This window comes from Anopheles bellator, chromosome 2 (assembly GCF_943735745.2).
Source record: "Anopheles bellator chromosome 2, idAnoBellAS_SP24_06.2, whole genome shotgun sequence".
NCBI lineage: Eukaryota > Metazoa > Arthropoda > Insecta > Diptera > Culicidae > Anopheles > Anopheles bellator.
The window spans coordinates 27,468,783-27,490,254 of record NC_071286.1 but is presented as its reverse complement, the minus strand read 5'-3'; the positions used below and the strand labels follow the sequence as shown (position 1 = coordinate 27,490,254).

The window sequence follows — 21,472 nt, the reverse complement described above, 5'->3', positions numbered from 1 at the left end:
GGCTGTGGGGCAACTTCCGCGAATCTCGCGTGCTGCACACCCCCTCGGCAATGGCAGCGAGCACCGCGCCCGAAGGCCGCGAGAGGATAAGCTCATCTTTCCGCGGGCCCAACCCCCGAACGCGGGCCTATGCGTGCGCTCCGTGCTCGTGCTCACTGCCTACGCCACACGGCCGCGCTCCTTCGCGGTCACGTGTCGCGGATCTTTGGCACGTTTCCCCCGCACGAACGGAGTGGCGTGGCGCGGCGTGGTGGCGGTGGCGACTACATACGTGTGTCTTACGACATGAACCCCAGCCGCACGCCGGGGCCGCCACTGTTCGAGTGTGGGTTTTATTGGCGGCGATCGGTTGTTGTTGTGTTTTTGCTTTCCGCGTGTGCGAGATTCGTGCGGGTCTCTCGCGCACGCGAGAGAGGACGGCGGACGAATTTGGTTACCCCGGACCCGAGCCCCGCGAGAGGTGAAGGGCGAATGTCACACTTTTTCGCGACGCGAGGCCTGCGGGCATCCTGTAGCGGGAAGCACGTGGAGCACATGGAGCACGTGCGATTTTGGAGCCCATCACGAGTTCGAACGCGACAGAGAGAGAGAGAGAGAGAGCGGACGATGACGATGCTGTTGACAATGGCACTGAATAAGTATTAAACTATAATATTGACGGCCTTGGTGTATAGGAATGGCTGCGCTTCGAAAGCAATTCACCCCAGACCTTGTCTCGCCTCGAGCGAGGTGCTCAAACGTCCGGATCGTTCCAAGAACCGTGCGCTGATGTCAACTGGACTGAAGTAACATTACGCTGAGAGCTTCCATTCTATTTTTGAGCATCACCCAGCATGATGCACTGTGTATGAAGGTTTATTATTTCAACAATTGTCATTCAATCAAGGGTTATGGAACAGAAATGTCAAATGGAACATTATTCAGCAGCATCATAACAGATAAATAACAGATAAACTATAGCAAAGCAAAACAACAAACTTGAATAGCAAAGTTCGTCTCGACCTTTACGGGTAGGTAACGAGCCTGCCAAAAAGGTCCAAAATTTCCTGTTCTTTCCTACAGTGGACGCCATTCTACCAGGTCTAAAAGTCCAAAAACGGATTGGGTGTCAAAGAAATCACAACTTTATTGCATTGAAATGAAAAACTCTATTTAATTCAAAGTATGTTCCTTCTGGGCCATTCTGGGCATTTTTCGTTAAATGCATGGTTCAAATTGATCATTTGTTGTCCCAGTTTCACCAAGTTTTAGGAGCTTGTAATACACCACACCTTTGTGGTCCATCAGATCGTTTTAGTTGTCTAGGACTGACCTCTGATTTTTTCTTGTTAAAAAATTCTCAAAATGAATCCACTTTCCATCCCCATTCACGAATGATATCCGCATTTTCTACTTTTCATGTACAAAAGTGGGCATGTTCAAACCATAAGTTGCCGAGTACAAAATGTTTCTGTTTTCGTTGAAATCTAAAGAAACTAAAACTAACTGGACCAAGGAAATGTCCCGCTCCAGCCCTGCTTCCCGACCGCTGCTTCATCGTCTGACGGTGAGCACTTTGTTTTCTTTCGTGTCGCCAGCAAATCTGGAACGCATCATCTCCTCAAATGGCCATTCAAATGGCGAGACTTGCGGGATGCCGCAAAACAGCATCACACAATGCAAATAAATATGTTTGTTATTGTTTTGCGCGTCGGACGCGGGCGTGAGTTTGGACGGGTTTTGCGTCTCGCCCAAACTCTGATGGGGCCCCCGCGTTTGTTGTTGTTGATCACGCTGGCCGCAACGGCGTGCGCGCGCGCGTCAACTGTCAGCTGTCAGAGAGAGCAATCGAAGCAAGCGTGACAGAGAGAGAGCAGGTCAAGCGTGCGAGACAGAAGGTGTTTACGCGTGCGCACGGTCATCGGCGCGAGCATATTTGATAGATCTCTCCGTGAACGTGATCATCGTGTTTTGCAAGCCTCTTCTCGATGTTCGCATGTGTCCGTGTTCTACCAAGGGGTGCGCATGATGTTTAGCGATCAAAAGCGGCACAATTACCCGCTCGTGTGACCGCCGATGGCTTCAATTACTTCGAAAACGAAGTTTTCGCGTGGCGGTGGCGCACAGTAAAAAAAGGGTTTAACAACATCTCTCCGATCCTGCCAGGAGTCGAACCTGGAATCTTCTGATCCGTAGTCAGACGCGTTATCCATTGCGCCACAGGACCCCGTTTGCTTGGGCGTTGCCGATTCCGGTTTTGGGATCGTTTGCGATCGCTCTTGATCGTTCAAATCTAGATTGTAAAACTGTTACTAGCTGGGTGTCCCCAGAATCGCCTGTTTCGCTCCGATCTGCCTCGTACACCCTCGATTGTTTCCCTCTATTCTCACCGACGCGCACTGCCTGCCTTCCGACCGGGGGAAGTTATTAATCTTCGTTCACTTAGGGCCTGTGCACACAGGAACTGAAATGAACTGAACTGAACGTAGCGTAGCGAGCGACGCGTAAAAACGCGTTGTCTTGTATGGGATTGTATGGGATCCTTCACACCGGTGTCGACGTCAACTTCGTACGGCGACGACGAATCTGTAAAAATAGAAAACGCTCCTTTTGTGTCGGTTAAAAACTTTGGCCAAGGTTCGTATACTTAGTTTTTGGGTGAGTGGTGCGAAGTCTTGTGTTTTGACAAATTATTTGTGTTTATATTTGGAAGTTCAAGACTCATTGAATTTTTGGTGCGAGAATTAAAATAGTTTCATGATGAGTTTGTGTTTGTATTACAAGTAATAATTAAGTTAAAATTGTCTTGCATGCTTGTGATAAAAAAAAGGTCAATTGAGTAATCTTCGATTAGTTTTTAACTACCCAAGATGTCTAATTGTTTTCGCCCGAACGACAGGGCGAAAGATTTTTCCGTTGCCTGTCGCCCCCGTTCGTAACCGGTGTGAAAGGTTCGAAAAAGCGTCGCGTCGAAACGTAATTAACGTCCGCGGAGTGTGGGGGTCCTTACGGCCACTACTTTGGGTGAGCGGACGATTGCGAACAATAAAAAAGGGTTACATCCGCTCCGATCCTGCCAGGAGTCGAACCTGGAATCTTCTGATCCGTAGTCAGACGCGTTATCCATTGCGCCACAGGACCCTGTTTACTTGGGCGTTGCCAATGCCAGTTTTGGGATCGTTTGTGATCGCTCTTGATAGTGCCCATCTAGATACTAAAACTGTAACTAGTTGGGTGTCCCCAGAATCGCCAGTTCCGCTCCGATCTGCTTCATACGCCCTCGATTGTTTCTCACCATTCTCACCAACGCGCGCTCCCTGCCTTCCGACCGGGGGACGTAATTAATCTTCGTCCACTTACGTCCACTACTACGGGTGAGCAGAATATTAACGATTGTTGTCATATGAGCGTAATTGTCGTTTTCTTTGCTAGTGTCTTCTTCACACCGTCGGACTTTCCCGTTACACGCTCTGGCACCCTCGACACAGAGGTTAAAACACCATTAGAATGGGTAATTTATGTACACCAGCGTGTGGGACTCCGGCAATGACACTAGCGGGCTGAGGGAAGAAACAGAGAATCTAGCAACAAATAACGGTGCGGTGGTATCAAGATGTTATCCTGCCGCACTGTGATTGCCAACCGTCAACCGTACCTTAGACGTGTGATGGTGAGCCGCAAAGCGAAATAGTGTGTTGGGCAAGTAACGGCAAAGTTTGAAATGGATTTCACTTTTTTGGGCTCTCACCGTCACAAGTAGCTTTACACGCAGTTCCCAAAGTTTGGCGTGTGGCCGCACGGGATGGGACCAAAAATCGTAACGCGCCATAAATCACACATCCGGAGCCCCAGACCCAACGCGCCACGCTTGATTCGTAAAATTTATGTCAATGTCAACTCTGTTGTCTCTGCCTGAATCCGGTCCGTCCCGTTCGCCGAAAGGATTTCGAAGTGGAAAAGTTGGTGGCGCGGTGGGCGCGTAGTAAACCCACACTGCTGTTGACCATTCACTGGGAAACGAACGGAGCGGTTTCTTAAGGGTGGGAAAACTCTCGGGAACGTGTCGGGTTTCAATTTGGCCGTCATCTGTCTTCATCGAGCTCGGAAGCGACGGAAAGCGCAGCCGATGTTCACAAGATTTCCCCGGCCGGCAAAGGACACGCGGTGATCTGTTGGAGAAAAAGTCACCGAAGCCTTCCGAATCCGTCGTCCAGCAAAAGATGGATGGCCAGCCGGGGGAAAATTATATGCTTTCGCTACTGGGGCGGCCCGGAAAAGTTTGCCCATGTGGCCGAAGCAGTAAGGCTGAAGTACAAAATTAAAATCAATAATCCCGAAACATCGTCGCTTTGGCGGCCCCCGAGGTGGTGCACTGATGATAATGCTCCTTGCCGACATTTTCCCAATCATTGCCGTGTTTTTTTCGGCGCTTCCGCCTGACGTCTCTCGTGCACCGTTTTGCTGCTGCTGCTGCCTCTAACTGGGTGCTCAACGTTTGATGGCTCAAAATGTTGCTGAGACGGGCGGCCACAAAAGGAGACCGAGCCGGGTGGGTGGGAAATTTATGCAAACACATTCAATCTGCTCGTCGCCCTTGTATGTCGGTTATGCAATGCCGGTGGCGACGGTGGCCTGTGCTTTGTCCTTTTCGCTCCGGGTGCAGTTTTCCATCTCGCGAGTAGCGTTGAGCGAAGGAAGGCAGACCTTTTTTATTGTTCTCTGCGGGCTGCGGGGCGCCTCGGGAAGGGACACGGGTTCTTTGACAAGAGCAGCGAAAACGTAGCTTTGCGTGTTCCGTGTGTTGTCCCGGGCCGCTCGGTTTTTGGATGGTGATTTCGATACAAAATAGGAAGGTTTTTCATATGTTCCGCTCGCTGCTGCTACTGCTGCTGTTGATGGTTTCCTTTCGTTTGCACATCGCCTCATTAGTCAGCAGGGTTTATGTGTCTTACCTTTCCGGGGCGAGGAAGCCAGCGTTCCGTCCATCGATAAGAAACGGAACGGAGAGACCCAACAAACGAGGCCAAATTGAATCCGAATTTGTCGCCATTTTCGATTATGGCGTGTTGTGCTTGTTGGCAGATTGAAATACATTTGCTTCCGGTGGCCATCCGGATGCTGGGGTTTGAATTCAACCAAGGCACCAAGGGCCAATCTTTGACTGATAGTATTTGTACGAAGAGGCATTTGAATCTAGCGGCATATTTTATTCGTGATGGATTATTACTTGTTGCTGCATTAAGCAATAATCGTTGGGGGAACTCGGCCTCCACGTTCGTATTGATATTTGGTATTTCCATCCATTTATCCATACAAATGCTCCAGGGCTTGCAGGATCCAACAACAAAGAGAACAAATAGTTTCGCAAAATTGTCAAACGTTGGCTTTAATTTCCACAAAACCAACTTCGGTCTGACGCGTTCTAATGTCAGGTGGCGCAGAATATTCACCAAATATCCCTCGCCAGAAAGGGAAACATATTGCGATAATCCGATTCGCGCGTAGCGTTTGGAGGAATCGATTTGCTCACCTCAAAGTTCTTAATTACTGATGATACAAATGTGGCCCACACACGAGACCAGATCGATACACATCGTCCCCCGGATCACTCATCGCTCGCAAGCAGGTTGAAAACAAATATCTAATTAGCAGATCCTTCCGAACGGAGCAGCCCAAGCCGAAGTGATTTCATTATGACCCCCGTGAACGGGTGGGCTCGCAGCATAGAATATGCTGGCTTGCACACACAGAGTGCGAAGCTGGCCAGAGGCAGAACGAAGCATCCCGAAGAGCCCACACCAAGTACGGCACGTGGAGTGAATGGGAAAAGCGGCTACCATTGTATGCAATTATTGGCCCACCACCGCGCCACGATGGGCGCCACTGAGCTTTCTTCGCGCTCTCCGGCGCCCCCCTGTGTTTGTAACGGTAATCGCGTTCTGAGCCGAGTCGGGAGAGTCACGGAAAAGAACGGGAAAAGGCCGGTGGGCGTACGTGACGTGGTGTATCGAAACGCACGCTTCGGGAAGCCAGCGGCCGCCCTTCGATCTTTGGCGCGACGCGAGCCCCGGCGGCGAATGGAAGAGAAAGGAATCCACAATTTTCGCGCCACCTAAATTGTTATTAACTTTAGAAACGCCTTCATTGGTGTGTGAATGGCTCGCTTACACACCGCTCGGGGCCATCGAATTTAAGGCCAAGTTTTACGTCTTCATTCGGACATGCATATTTGAATAAATTGATTGCTGTTTTTAATTACCTCCTAGCCTAAATCTGTAATCGTCGAAAAGCTTCCAACCAGCTGCTGCTCTGGAAGTTAATTCGCCAACTAACTTTGTGTCCGCGAGTTCCACCGGATATTTATCAATTCACGAAAAGTTTTACAAAATGTTTTGATGCGATTGCGAATCGAGTAGCGAATGGCGTACATCGTGCTCCACCCGATGCTGGGAGATCCAGGCGTCCCAGGCCAGGTATGTCCACAGTTAATTTAATTGGAAATTTTAAAGCCCTCATCACACCGAGCTCTATCATCACATGGCCCCCGGGTTTATGACGGATTTGGGTGCCCCCCCCCGAAAAACTTAGATTGACGCTGAATTATTAATGTCCCCATCAAACACAATCAATAGCGCTCGCTGTCCAGTGTAAACCGGGTGGAAAGCAAAAATTAATAGTTCCCTTCCGGTGCGCCAACATGACAAATCCTTCGCCCGAATCCGACAACGATTCCCTTATCCAACTCCCGTGCCGATAATTATCTGCACCGAAATCTTATGTTTTAGTCAGCGAGCAAGTCATCAATGTTGACCAGGAGAATCTCTCGCCCTCAAGACGGGGTCGGTTCCTGGTGCCGAGCGTCGAGGACTTTCGACGAAGCAGTTCCCGAACCGGGGCTTTTGGGCAGCTAGTTGGGCAGGAAATTACCATCCGAATGTGTTCGCTTGGATATCGAGCCTCGGTTCCAGGGTGGTGGCCAGCGTGGTGGGGCCACGCGGGGAGTTGATTAAATTCCCGCAATAAAGTGATAACTTATTCAGCGGTTAATAAAGCAACCATCCCCATGTGTGCCTTGGCCAACTGGCTACCGGCGCAGGACACACATACGCCACCCCCTTAACCCGCACACATACGTGCATTGACACTCGCGCCATTCATCGCGCGAGACGGTCGTCGCGTTGTGGGACGGTGATAGACATCATTTCGCCAACATTCGGAACCGCATTCGTGCCCTTTGTGTGGCCAACTTCGGTGAACTTCGCGAACGCGAACCTCTTTGGCCGCGCCGCGCAGACGCAAAGCACCTTCTCTCAACGCTCACAAACGCACTCTCCCGCTCTCTTTCTCTGTATGTCTCTTTGGGCGCACAATGTCGCGTGCGTGTCTATTAACCCCCCCGCGGTGGTGTCCCCGACGTGGCAGTCCCGTCAAGGGAATCGCCCCGCGAATCGATGGGGCGTTTAGTAGCCCCAACAAAAACGTCAGTACGTCATACGTCTTTTAATCCGTCGCTCAACAGACCAACCGAATCGCCCCGCCAAAGGACATATTTTGAAGGGTGGCGTCCACGGAATACTCCCTTCGAGTCGACCGGAGCCAATCAGAAGCCGACGGACTTCCGGTGGGACGTTAATTCGCGATAACACAACACGGCTATCGTTCAATTGACAAACCTCGATAAGGCGATTACCGATTACACCACAAGGCATGGGCCGGCGGACAATTCGAGGACTTCCAGTTCGGAGAAAAACTCCATCCTAAAGGCTTATGCATCGCGATTGGCGATCCGGAACTATTCGTCTCCATTTGTCTCCACCATCCGGAGGGCGCCCTGTGTCGGTCGATGTTTGTTGGACATCTCATCCGGCCCGTCGTGATGGCGATACTTCTGGCATTCCCGGATGCCTGGTCGGGCGATGGAATAAAATCAATATTCCGTCAGATTCCGGTGCCGGTGGTTCTCCGGGCTCCCGGAAACCCAGGTAACCCTGGGTGAGTGAGAACGTCCGGAATGTCTTGTTTAGGGGGGAGAATCGAGAATTTATTCCCACCCAAGAAGCTCGCCAGCGATAATGGCGATAATTTAGCTCCAAATTTGTTTCTTAACGCTTGACGTCCCGGGTGCGCCCGGTTCCGGGGCGTCCAGCGGTTATCCTCCAGCCCTTCCAGACCTTTTAATGCGGCAGCTCCCGTGGCCGGGAGCTTCGCTTGACCGCACACGGGGCGTGAGGGGCGGCCATCACAACCTACCACAACATAACCCAACATGTCCGCGGCTGCAATCCTCGCGGGCTCTGGGTTGATGTGCATTGTTTGCGTTACAACACACCGGTGTGTCTGACGGACGGAGAAAAGCAGACAACAACAGCTCCGACCGGCTTCTGGTGGGTTGGGAAGGAATTGGGTTTTTAATTACAGTTAATTATCGTAGAACTTCGTTTCGCTTCGACCCGCGGTCCAAGCGCGCGCCCAAGATGACGACCGGCCCCGACAGATCCGACACACCGCGTGCTAGGGCCAGAAGAGTGCATTGACGCCGACGCCTCGTTGCTGCTCGTGTTGAGCGGAAAAAGCTTGAGACACGGTCGGTCGGAGCCTTCAGGACGGGCGCGGAGTCGTTGCGTTCCCGGCGCTACCGTTTTCAGCCGGCAGCGCAGGCGATGGCCAGTGACACCCTCACTGGCGTTTAGTGGGCGCAGCGGCACCATAATTGAGCAGAACAAATCCGTTTCTGCTTATGCTTCGACAGCGCACCGTCCCGCTAACCAGGTGCAACGAACTGTCGGTGAGGGAGAAAGGAAGCCTCGTCTAGAGGAAATTTTCGCACGGATTTTCGCATCGACGCTCATTAGGCGCACATGACGACATGACGACGAACGAACACGGTGGAATCGGCATGGAATTATCTACTATGAGCTGCGGAGTCGGCGGTCCTCGGTGGTGACACGGGCATCACCCGATGCCCAGTGCCCGTTTTATGTTCAAAATTCTTTCGCAAAGAATCACATAAAAAATAATACAAAAAGGTTCGTTCATCGGGGCTCTCAGCCATAAATCAGGCCACAGAAAGCCACAACTAATTCAAACCGAAGCCATCGCATTGGCACTGGTCAGCGTAGCCCGCCCCCCGGGGCAGCTGTACGGAACCGTGTTATTGACAATCCTTTGGGCGGCTTCCTTCAAAGACCGTCCCATCTTCAATCGCTCACAGCACTCGGCAACGGCCCGGCTTTTGCTGCAGAAGCACCAACGAGTGGGCCAACGAAAGGGCTGGCCACCATTCACTGTGGTGCCTTGTGATGTGATCCTTTACCCCACAATTCGTCACGTTCTCCCGTGTGCGCGCGCGATGCCGCCGATGTTGGTGTAGAAATTAAATTAGCTTTTAAATTTTATTTTAAATGCCCGCGCACCATAAAAAAAAACCCCGCCAGTCGGCCGTTAAAGTTGATGGGCGGCGATGGCGATGAAGTAAAATGAGCAGCAGCAGCAGCAACTGATTAAAATATCTTTTGCGCGCGCTGCTGCACCACCTCGTTCGTTCGTGGTGTGTTCTGCTGTGTTCTGGCGGGCGGCGAGGTCAGCCCTCGCGAAACGGCCGGGCCGGTGTGCGGGGCCGTTTGAATCCTCGAGAACCGCAATAAAACCCCAGGTCGATTAGCGCGAAGAACGAATCAATCTCGTCCGTCCGGACACACGATCTTCATCGGACGGTCGGAGTGAGAAAACGGCGAGACGATAATTGCAGTTGCAGTAGGCGAAGTGAGCATGAAACGGAAGCACCGTCTCACCGTCGGGGCCCCATGGCTCATCTCACCGTACGCGGCATCGCAGCGAGAGCGAGAGCCAGCGAGGCCCGTGAGCGTGTACGAGAAAAAACCCGTTCACCAGCCAGACCTGAGTTCAATTCCCGGCTTCTTTAGTTGGTGCGCTTTATGTTCGTTCGCTTCTTATGGTTCTGCTTATTTTTTTCTGGGACTCGGCGGCCGTTGGGCCGTTTATCACATTTATCCCTCGGCGTGGTGGTTTGTGTATCGAGTCCTCCAACAGTCGCATTCATGCTGACGCCATTCAATGTGTGACGGAAAGGAGCCCATCATAATAATGATGTTTATAGCGTGTGCTTTTGACTGCTCGAAGACGCCAGAATATTGACGTCTTAGAGTTTTAATTATGGCCATCGAAGGTTAATGAGTTGCCGCCAGACAAAGAGCGCGAGGTGTCCCAACCGTTCCCGTTCTAATGTCGGGTTGCGAAAAGACTTCTCATAGGCCCCCAGCGGGACTAGCGTTTGGGCAATGTTTTGTTATAAAATGAAGCCCTACGGTCGCCAGGAGAGCGCACGCTCAGGTTGATCTGGTGTTGGAATTTGCTTGACCTCGCCGACCGGAGCCGGGGGCCGCATTTAAATAGTGTGACTGTCTCACAAACCGTTTCAACCCTTCTGGGGACCACTCGCCCAATGAATATTGAATGACTCGGAATTTCGGAAGGCGCTACACTTTCGGCCGACCGGCTGGAAGGTGCGAAGCGTGAATTACTACAGTGAGAGCGCCACAAAACTCGACCCCCAACAATTGGGCAATTGGGAGCCCTGCGAGGGGTGCCTTTCGTAATGGTGGAGGACGGTTTGGAAAAAAAGGACTGCGCAAAATAGCGGAGCGGCAGATTACATAAAACAAACTTGCCGCCGCGCGCCATCGCGGTCGCGGGTTCCATTCCGAGCGGTGCGCTGTGTTTGCGCGCGCCTATTTGTGATTTTTTTGTGGCGCTCTTTTTTCTATTTTCTTCACCACCCAAATCAACTTGTCGACCGACCGACCGGCCGGGCGCGCGCCAACCGGAGCTACAGAATGAGGTTAGGGAATGCAGAAAACAGAAAACGGCCGCGCACGGGCGGCCCCAAGAAAGCCGATAACGAAACTCACGGTGGAGCATTCGGGATTCGCGGTGTCAGGGGCGCCACCACCTCCTGCTCCTTGTCTCCCGCTCGCCGCTCCCTGGTGGATTGGTTTCATCGTTCTTCGGGCGACCGCGCGTCGTTGCGGCGGTCGTCTGTCTTGCGTTCTGTCCTTCCTTCTCGACGTCTGGAGTTGTCGATTCCTTCCTTGCCAATCCTCCTCCTGTGTCCATGTTTCAGTGTGTCTGTGTGTGGAACCGATTGAAAGGATCCCGAGGAGAAAAGGGTGAAACCCCTCACGTGGCGGCGGCGTTCGGCTTCACGGTGGTGTGATTTACAACGGAGTGAGAAGCCGTAAATTAATAAAATATTCAAACCAGCGCCGGACGACGACGACGGTTGTTGTTTGGGGTTTGCCAAAAAACAAAAAAAGCCGAATGCCAAACCGAATGCGTTTGTGTTGTGTTCTTCCTGGGGCTGTACCTCTCGGTGTATTGGTTGGGCGTGTGTTGGGCCGCTGGGCGTTCCGGTAGATTAACATCCGCGTCCACTGGTGCCGATGTCGCGGTGAAACAGCGATCGAAATCGTGTTAGCGAAACATGTTAATTGTTTCTGCCATTTTCTTTTTTATTTCCGATAAACTTTGATCCTGTTGCGTCAGCTGCTCAGCTCAGCAGGAAACAAATGGAAGGGAGCCACAGTTTGACGGACCGGGACGAGAAGCGTCTCAGCGAATTTCGAATGGTCCAAAGATGATCTCCTCCTTTATTTTCTCCGAATCCTCCGGCAACGAAGGATCCCTTGGAGGACCGTGTTTCCCGTATTGATTTGTGCACGAAATTAAGGCACATACACAGCCACACATCCCTGCCAACAAAATGTCTCAACCTGAAGCACTTTTATTTGCTGTAATAACATAACAGATTCGATTTAAATAACAAATTAATCTCTGCCGCGGCCGCTGCGGCGCGCGCGGCGCTCGTATCAATTATAGAAAAGTGAAGCGAATCATGTACCAATTATGTTCAAAATCCGAAATCACGGTCTTTTATGGGTGTATCATCGCATGCACCCGTCTCTCTCCCGCACTCTCTCACGCGCACCCGTTCGGATCGTGCCAAAGTGAGTCCCGATTGAAAAAAGTGCATCAAAACCCCGAACACGAGCGGAGCGACTGACTGACTGGCCGCGAGTGCATTAATTGTCCCTCGTGCGTGCGTATGTGTGTGTCCCGATAGTGTCCGCGAATGGCCGTTTTTTTTTTCTCCATTTTCCATTGTGCGCTGAAGGGAGCATTTAATAGTGAGGAAAAAAGAGGTTGATGAAGGAAGAAACATCGCGACAAGGAGAGAGAGAAAAAAAAGAAAGAGAACCCACTGCGCGAGAAGGGGTCGCCCGCGCGAGGAACAAACAATCGAACCGAACAGTCCCTCTCTCTCTCTCTCTCTCTCTCTCTCTCTCTCGGTCTGTCTATCTCACGCGCCTTCGCGATGCGGGCTCGAGTGAGATAGCGCCAATGGTGAGCGAGCGTGCGAGTGAGTGAGACGAAACGGCGGCGGCGGCGGAAGACCAATATAATGCATAACCATGAGCAGCAGCAACAGCGCACCGCACACATACACGCGGCCGTGCATTGTGGCCCTGTGTTAAATTCGCTCTACCATCGGCCACGTAATGGGAAGTAATCTGCTCGCCTCGCGCGCGATGAGATACGCTCACCGCTCTGGGTGGGAAGTGAGAATGAAAGCAAGGGCCGAGTGTGAGCGAGCGAGTGAGAAAGTGTGATAAACGACACAACCAAGTCGCAGGCAAACCTTCCTTCGCCTGCTGTGTTGTGTTGTGCGGGGTGACCCTCTTTCGGTCTTCCGCTTTGTGGTTTTCGTGCACATTTTTTTTTTTGCTTCGCTAGAGAGGGTTACGGTCCGCGGGAGAGAGCGGTGAACGGCGATAGTGTGAGAGAGGTGAGCCGATGACCAAACACGGAACGAGATGAGCAAAAACAAATCACGGAACCGGGCGCATCAAGTCATAAATCCAGTGAGGCAGGCCGGTCGGTGAGTGATTTGCCGCGCACGGTGAGCTGCAATGGTGAGTGAGGAATCAAGTCGGTGAAGGGACACCCTCCGAGGGGATTAAGGAGGGAAATAAAATAAAAAACAACCCGAATCGAAATACAACTTGTACCGGGCTTGTGCTCTCACACGGCGGGGTTTCGGTTTCTGATGTTGGCCCTGCCGTTTTATGCTGAAGTGAGTTTGAAAAATTTCACTCCTGACAAACAATTGAAGAAATTGGTCCGATTGGTCGCATTTGCCGCTACTCTGTTCAAAGACGACATTGCTCTCCGTGCCTGAAGTTTCGGTCCCCCCCGCCACTTGAGCCGAAGCCGAACAACCCTTTGATACTTCCCCCGTGCACCGCGTGGCCACAGCGCAAACAGTAAATACACAAGCCCTACAAGCAGATAAACATTATGCCACCGTCACCACCACCGGGTCGTGCCGTTTGGGAAGGGAAAAAACATGTTTTCTGCTGACGCTGCGCGCACCGCCGACCGGGAGGGACCCGGGTCGAGGGGCGAGTGCGGAGTTGAGAGATGAGAAATCATTCATCCACACACCGTATCCACGTACAAAGCTTCGTGTATCTTTCTTATCCCTATCCCCGTTCTCCGGTCCGCTCCGTTCGGTATCCGTTTCCCAGAAGCGGAAGAATATGCGCTTCTCGATCTCTCTCGCCGGTCACACAAACCCGAGCCACCCTGCGTCCGTCCAAGCCCAAGACACCCAGTAGGTCCGCGAGAAGAAGAAAATCGTACACCGTTCCGTTGTGTGTTTCGCTCTCGTTCACTCCCATTCGCTCTCTCTCGCTCTCTCCCACACACATACATTCACGCGCTCTATTGGAAACTATTTCTGGCCCGGGTCCCGGGGCCACAGAAGTTGTTGGAATATAAAAGTGGATCCAAAGCATAAGCCGTTGGCGGCGGCGGCGACGACCGAGACGCCGATAGCCCGCCGAAGCGCCGAATGGCAAAGAAGTTCCAAGATGGATCGTTTCGAGATCTTGCTTCGCCTGGCCCTGGGTTTCCCGCTGGCTTCAGTTGCCTCAGGTTCCCTATTCATCCTTGCTGGACATTTGGGTACACTCCTCGGCCTCCGGGTTTGCGTCCAGCCCATTTCGGCTGAGCGACACTTGGTTTTGGTTTCATTGTGGTTCCGCGCCAGCGCCCACCGATCGCGCTTATCACGGGCGCCCCGAACACAATTTGTCCGATAAGCGGTACGCCGTCGTGTGCGCGTGTGTTGGGAGCTCTTCCGATTTCGCTTCGATTTAATTCCTTATTAATGTACTGATTAGCCGGTAAAGTCTCACTCGGGTTGTCTCACCCAGCGCCCATCTATCTGGTCACACTTGTCGTAAACGCGCAGAGAGACCGTTCGAAATCGTTCCGTAACGAAACGAAACCCCGCAAGGGTCGGTCGGTCCACAGCCGATGCTTCCGATTAAAGCCCGCGCGCCGCTTGTTGCGTGTGCGTTTCTACATTGTGCGCAATCGACCACATCATGATCACGATTAACATAACTCACGCGCGTCACTCACGCGCGCCACACGCCAGTGTGCGTAGCGGGCCCAACCGGTGCCTGGTGGGTGTGTATGTGTTGTGGGGGGGGGATGCGGTGAAAATGGTGTGTCAACGTGTGGGGAGTGCGCCGCGATAGAATATACGCCCCGGAGTGTAAATTACTTCCAATAGCCACTTCATTTACGGGGATGAAAATAGATATCATCTTCTCGCGCGCGCGTGAGCCGTGAGATGCTGTGATCGGCGATCGTGGCGAGTGAGAAAGGGAATGTGCACCAATCGCGCCTTCAAGACATCGATCGATTGCTGAAAGAAAGCGGATTGGTGCGCCTCCGGTGTACACAACTTGAACCTCTCTGTGACGTGGTGTAGGAGACTATTCTTTCTTTAATCCTTTCTAGAGCGTCGATACGTCCCAGTCTAATCTACAACACTAAACGCCAGCTGTTACAATTGAACGGAATTAGAAAGCGAGCAAAGGCTTTACTCACACATCGATTAGCTCTCACCACCTGCAGCGCAATCTCACTCACTGTGAGCTGCTCGATTCACCACAGCGCGCGCTTGACCACAACCTCTACAGGCTCACCGTCCGCAAACGGGACCGACTCTCGCAAGCGCCACGGTAATTGGTGCTGCCGCTGGAAACCCGTTCATTGTGGCGCTTTTACCATCCGCCTCTAGTCTCTATTGGACAAACACTCGCACACACGCGCGGTGCCGTTTTTTCTACTTCACATCAGACCCCCGGGGCCCAGGCGATGGTTAATGGCGTAGACATGGTCGCGTCGAGCCAATAGTTCACTCGGACCGATCGCTGCTGCTGTACATTGTGGCGGGCTATTCTATGTTTGGTCACCGCCGACGGCCACCACAACCGGTCATCACTTTGAGCGGTGGTGCTGCTGGCCGAAGGCAATTTACATCAGGGGGCCCCGCGTGTGCGCCCTTGTGCGCCGTGCTGTGTTCCCCCGGCGAAGGTCGACGTCGACGCAATCCCTGAAATCCCTGAAATTCCATCGCGAGTGCCTCAACAGCATTAGCGTGTGCACTTATTTCGCGCGACTCGGCCATAAAGACGCCATTTGACAGAGTGGCCAAGTGCCGTTCGGATGGGTTTTTGGGGGATTCCCCCGAATCGATGGAGATGGGTCTCCGGAACTAACTGGCCCAGGTCCGGCGCTATTTTTGTGTCGCCATAAATCAGTGTTTTCCCGCTGACCACCGTGGAGCAACTGCTGCAACTTCACCCCCCGTGGGACGTGGACAGCCATTCGCGGACCGCTACCGCAATGGCCATTGTGCCCGGCTGATGATGATGATGATGGCCAGGAGCTCCTTCAGTCGCGCCGACCGCAGGTGTTCGGACCAACCAGCTGGGAATCCAGCATGTTTAGTCGTAGTCTGGCAGGGTGGTTGATGGCAAATTCCTTCGGCCGAGATTTTGCACCCAAACCTTGCAGGCCGTCTGCAACATTCCGCTGCAGCCAGCGGTGTGTTTCGCGTAAATTGTCGGCATTTGCCGTATGAAATATGCGTTCGCTCGGGAATGTACCGCACGTGTTATACGGGGTGCGTCCAGCAGTTCTTCATCGATTGGACGGGTGCCCGAATCGCATCCAATCAAACGGAATGGACTCTTTTAAAACACGCTGACGGGGGAAGCCACAAACTTTACGTCGGACGAATCGGACGCCCCTTAGTGTGTCCAGGGGCGAAAGGGCATCAATTTCCGCACTCTCTGTTTGCTCCTAAAAGCAAACGCCGTTTCCGGAAGGCTTGCCAACTCGATTACTCTGCTCTCGCTGCGCCGGCCAAGGTCCTGCCACCCTTTCGCCATCTTGCGGGCACCTTTCGGTGACGGAGCGGAGCCCACCCTGTCGATGTCTCGAGGTGGCCATTTTCTTTCGCAGGACGGCGAAGACGAATTATGAGCAACAGTTGCGCGCGCGTTGGTGTGCTCTGGCAGAACTCATATTTTCCCCCGGGGCGGCCCTAGTTGAGGACATTATCCGCCTTCGTCTCTCTCTCTTGCCGCGTCCTTTGCCTGTGCCGGAGACTTTATGCTTAACTTGCACTTCTGTCCTTCTGCGTGCGATCCTTTCTGCTTCGTCCGTCTCGTTGGCGTTGGCTGACCGCCACAGTGGCAACCCTATCCTCGGCGGCGACACTCGACAATCGATAATCGGGCCGGCCGGTCGGTTGTGGTGGTGATGACAGAGGGCAGGGTGTTGCGGTGTCGGTACATGTCACGTTTACGAGGAAAACTTTCATCACACTCCGACGGCCTTTGCCATGCCATTGCTCTGCCGCGCCCGGCCTTCCTGCTGCGTTCCGGCCATTTCCGGGCCAACCCGGGGACAGCCTAATGGCGACACAAATGACACATGGTCTACCCGGCAGCAATGTTGCCATTGCGCGCTCTCCTCGTAGGGACAAACCCGAAACCGAATTCACGGAAACACTGGGAAGCTGGGATTTAAAGGATTCGTTCAGGGAGCGCACATACACCAGAGAAGACGTCCACGGAAGAGTTCAAGAAGAGAGCGAGGAGAAATAATGGCCGGTCATAAATATTGCAGCCAAGAGGGAACCGCTAGCGGCCAGCAGGGTAATAGAGAGATTGAAGCAAACGAAGTCAATTGACTTCGGTTTCGGCCCGTCTTCGGCCGGCAGCATAAAAATATGTGGCAAGTTGTAGAAAGTCTGTTGATTTTTTGTCGCTTGTTTTGAGTCAAAACCGGGCAAATATCTGATTTGGTGGGCTCTCTCGTGCGGGCGTCAGGTAATGCCCCGGTCTGGAAAGTACTCCGAATGATGTCTCATCATCGCCGGTCGTTCTTCGCCCGCATTTTGTGGCACCCCGACCGCGCTCTGGAGGCGTAGCCTCTGTACCGGTGTGACTAATAATGATATTCCGACTCACCATACTTCGTGTCCTTCGAGATCCTTGCGCCGCGACCGAAGGTTGCCTTTTGGGTAAATATTTTCTACCGAATTTCGGCCAGCAGCAAAAAAAAAATAGGTGGCGGTCATAAAACCGCCGGTCGGTCGTGGTCGCCCGGGCAGTGGTAAGGAAGAAAAAGTGCGGGAACCGAGACACGCAAAGCAACAAAAAACAAAACAAAACAAAAAAACAGCGGGAAAGCTATATCCCTAATGTACCCAGCAAACGGAGGGGCCAACAGGGGCAGTTCAATACAAACAAATGGCCCAACCGCCCAAATACCAAACAAACCATTCGAAATCACAGGAGCCTCTCGCTCTCTGGAGCCTCCTCGCTAAAGCGATACATGGCCGGGACCGAGAACCTCCCTCGGATGGGCTCGGAAGGAGGTTGTAAAATATGCAAAACACGCGCCCTCGAGTTACTTCTGGTTTCGACCAGCCAACGGGAAGGATTTGAGAAGAATTTATTCGAATGGGCGTTTCGTGTTATCTGTTACATTTTCTAATCCCAACAAGAGTGGAACTTCATTCTTGACACTCGTTCGCCAGGGGAAAGGCTTAGCTTCTCGCCGGAATCGGTAGCACTGTTCAATCTTTGCGAGGAGACATTGTTTCTGTTATATTTGACACGTGGTTAAGTAAGTTTGCAGCATTCAGATGCGAGCGGCACTCGTTGTAGTTTTAGTTCGCTTATCGACATGTTGACACTTAAATGGCTTCGGATAGTGGTGGTGAACTCTCTGCCAGGTTTAGAAGCTTGTGGTAAACCACTCCGTTCTGGTTGTAACAGAAAGTCCAATTTTTTAGTCCTCCGACGCTCTTTGCTTGTTAAGTCAATATCGCTGTTTTTCAATTTTTTTCAAAGCTTCGACAGGCATTTGATACGATTCTGTGGCAGATTTCTTCACCAAGTAGCTGTACCAGTTTTTTTTTGTACCTGAAATCATTTTTCTGATGTTATAACAAGGCAGTGTTGTCAAAAAAAACAGAATGAGGAGGCCCAAATTAACAGCTAAAGCCATCAGTCCGATTTCATATGTGTAGATCGGATCATATTAATATTAATAATATTAGTATCATCAGCTGGTTAATATTTGATTGGATCAGTCGGGAGTCGTCCACTATGAGCTTCTCTGGATAATCGCCAACCGATTAACGGACGGTAGTTTTTTCAAAATGTTTCTTTAAACTATCTCCATTCAATGTCCATGTCGTTTCGTGTCTGAACCACTCCCGAAGTGATTAGGCGAAATGAGTCATTTGTCGGCAATGAGTTGTAATTCGTAACGTGTTGCGTCAGACACGGTGCCTAAAATATCATTATGGGTGCCCGCCAACGATCAGAACAACGATTGCCGCCTCCCTGCCGGCAGTTGCTGTAAACCCATGCTAGGTAATAGAACTTTCCTGCCACCCGAGAACCGAGAGCCGACCGCCCGAAGAACCACAGAAGAAGCCCAACGACCCAGCGGGTGTGTGACCGTTCGAATTGCAAGCCTCTCCGATGCACCGATCTTTGGAAAAATTCCAACACCGCCGGACCCGGACAAACCCGGAGGCAAACCCCCGGCGGATCACCGCCGACCGGCGGGTTGATGGTGTGTAGTACCAAGAAATGATCATAAATTTAGTTAATTTGTGTGTTTGTGTTGTTGCCCGGGGTTTGCTGTGGCATCCGTTCCGTTCCGTTCCGTTCTCGGCACTTGGCAGCCTGGCCGGGACCGCGTTCTCGGGTCGTTCGTTTCGTTCGGTCTTCTCTGGTGTGTCTCGCTCATGCGTGAGTTTCTTCATCTTGGAGTCGCGCTCCGGAGCCCGGGACGTCTTCGTCGTCTGGTCCGGGTCTTCAGGGCGCGCGCTTCGAAGCGCATTGATTTGCGATTTAAGTTAGAGCTTCTCGTGAAACCGATTTGCCTTCCCATCTCGAAGACATGTGCCGTCGCCGGCCGCCTCGCGAGGCGCGCGCCGCAACGAGGTACAGTTGCTCCGTTGCTGGCCTAACTGCCGACTCCCGCGGTGCACTCGGTTGTGGTTCGGTAGCGAATGCATTAGAAAATGTGCAGTTATGTGCAGGGACCACGGGCCCCGCCAGCCACGGAGGCCGCAGTAAAGGAGCTCGTCCGTGCCCTCCTGGGCTTTGGTCGCTAACGGTGCGGTAGCTGCACCGTGAAACTTCCTCCAGAATTCCGGTACTTACTGGCTATTAGGCTTTAATGAGAGCGCGTTTGGACTCCACAGCACAACAAAGACCAGCTAAGATAAGGAGCGCCCCAATACTGGAGTGTCGCCAAAGTTTCTGTCGGAGTTCTTCAGCTGAGCTTCAGAGACACAGAGTCCGACGTCACGGACTAGTGTTTGGACGACGGGTAGTCAATAATACGCCCGTGAACGTGAAGACGCGCCTCGGAGAGTGAAAGCTACGCCGTGTCCGATCAACCGACTAACAACGCCCCGGTCCGGGTATCCGAGGGAACCGGTCGCGCCCCGGTGCTGGGTGATGGAAATGCCGTCGAAGAAAATGTGCAATTGATACACTCGAGAGTCGTATCAGCAGCGCAGCGGCACCGTATTATCGTCACCGAAGCGTACGTCAACGCCAGCGACTCCATTTGTCACTTGACGACGGCGACGTCGGTGGCGATGTTGTCTACGACAGTCCCTTGTACCGCGGGCCCTCCAATGCCACCTGGCGCCGGCGTGCCGTGAAGAAGCTCTTACTGGAACCTTCTTCAACAGCGCACTCGGCACACGGCCGGCACGGCACGGCACGGCGTATGTTTGTCCGCTTCCTCACCGCACAAGAAAGGCCGCGGCCTGTGACGGCACGTGAGTGAAAGCCACTTAATGGCCACGGCTCCCGTGGCTCCCGTGTGCGCTCGGTGACTGACTTCCGCCACAATCTGGGCGCGGTGCGTCAAGAAGGTAGAGTTTCTAGCGTCACAATTGATCTGTTTTGTTGTTTGCCGAGTGGGCTGTTCAATGAGTTTTGAGCTTCGATAAGAAAAAACCCAATTTTATGGCTCTCCCGGAACATCCATACACTTGTTCCAACGAGATTCCAAATTATGAATTTCCATTCCCGAAGTGAGAATCTGGAAGGGCTTCGATTGCTGTTATGACCTCACCAATTGATGAAAATCGCTTTCAACGCATGATTTTTTCAGGGCCTGGAAACAGAAGGAAGTCATCATGGGCCAAATCTGGAAAATACGGTGCTTTGGAACATTGTGCTGTTGAAAATGGATCTAAAAAGTTCTCTAAAAGGGCCAAAAGGATACTGTATTAATAGGAATTGATTGTTTTAGTAATTTGCAAGTAATTCACAAAGAATTCCTTTCGCATTCTAAAAAGCGGATGTCAACAACTTCTTGATCGATTTTTGAACACGAACTCGTTTCGGAGCCGAAGAACCAGGCTCACATCACTCTTTAGCCACTTGCTTTGGTTCAGGATCATGGTGATAGACCCAAGTTCCATCCATAGTGACTTCATTTTATCCTTACAAAAACGCTCTAAATAATGCCGCGAAAGTTGCACTCGACTTCGTTTTGTTCCATGGTTAGCGAATGTGATAGACAGCTTTCTGAAACCCAATACTTCAGTCAAACTATTTCTGACACTGCCCAATGAGATGCCTAGGCCTTTTACTAAATCTTTCTCGGCTATTCGACGAGTTTCCAATACGATATCCTGTTTTTCTTCCACGATTTCAAGAGTTGTGCCTGTTTTTAAACGTTTTTGACGTGGATCGTCTTCATGGCTTGAACGACCACGTTTAAATTCAGCAGCCTATCGTTCTACTGTATTAATTGAAGGAGAAGAGTACTTATGTACTTTTAACAACCGTTAGTAAACTTTATTTGCTTTTAAACCTTCCAAACGTAAAATAAATTCAATCAATGCACGATACTTGATTTATTCCATTGCAAGAAACAATTACACGTCGATACTAAATGAATTGTAAATGAAGGATGAATTGACCGATTGAAATGAAACTTCACATACGCTCAAGTGAAGAGTGTTCCAACATTAAAAAATTAGGTTGGCAGCAGCGCCCAG

General features: G+C 51.8%; 2 non-coding genes across 2 annotated transcripts; both read right to left on the bottom strand.

Annotated features, from left to right (window-relative positions):
* Positions 1-2,133: 2,133 nt before the first annotated feature.
* On the bottom strand, positions 2,134-2,206 carry Trnar-acg (transfer RNA arginine (anticodon ACG)). The gene has a single exon. It is a non-coding gene; the product is annotated as a tRNA-Arg (tRNA).
* Positions 2,207-3,047: 841 nt separating this feature from the next.
* Positions 3,048-3,120, bottom strand: Trnar-acg (transfer RNA arginine (anticodon ACG)). The gene has a single exon. It is a non-coding gene; the product is annotated as a tRNA-Arg (tRNA).
* Positions 3,121-21,472: the final 18,352 nt, after the last annotated feature.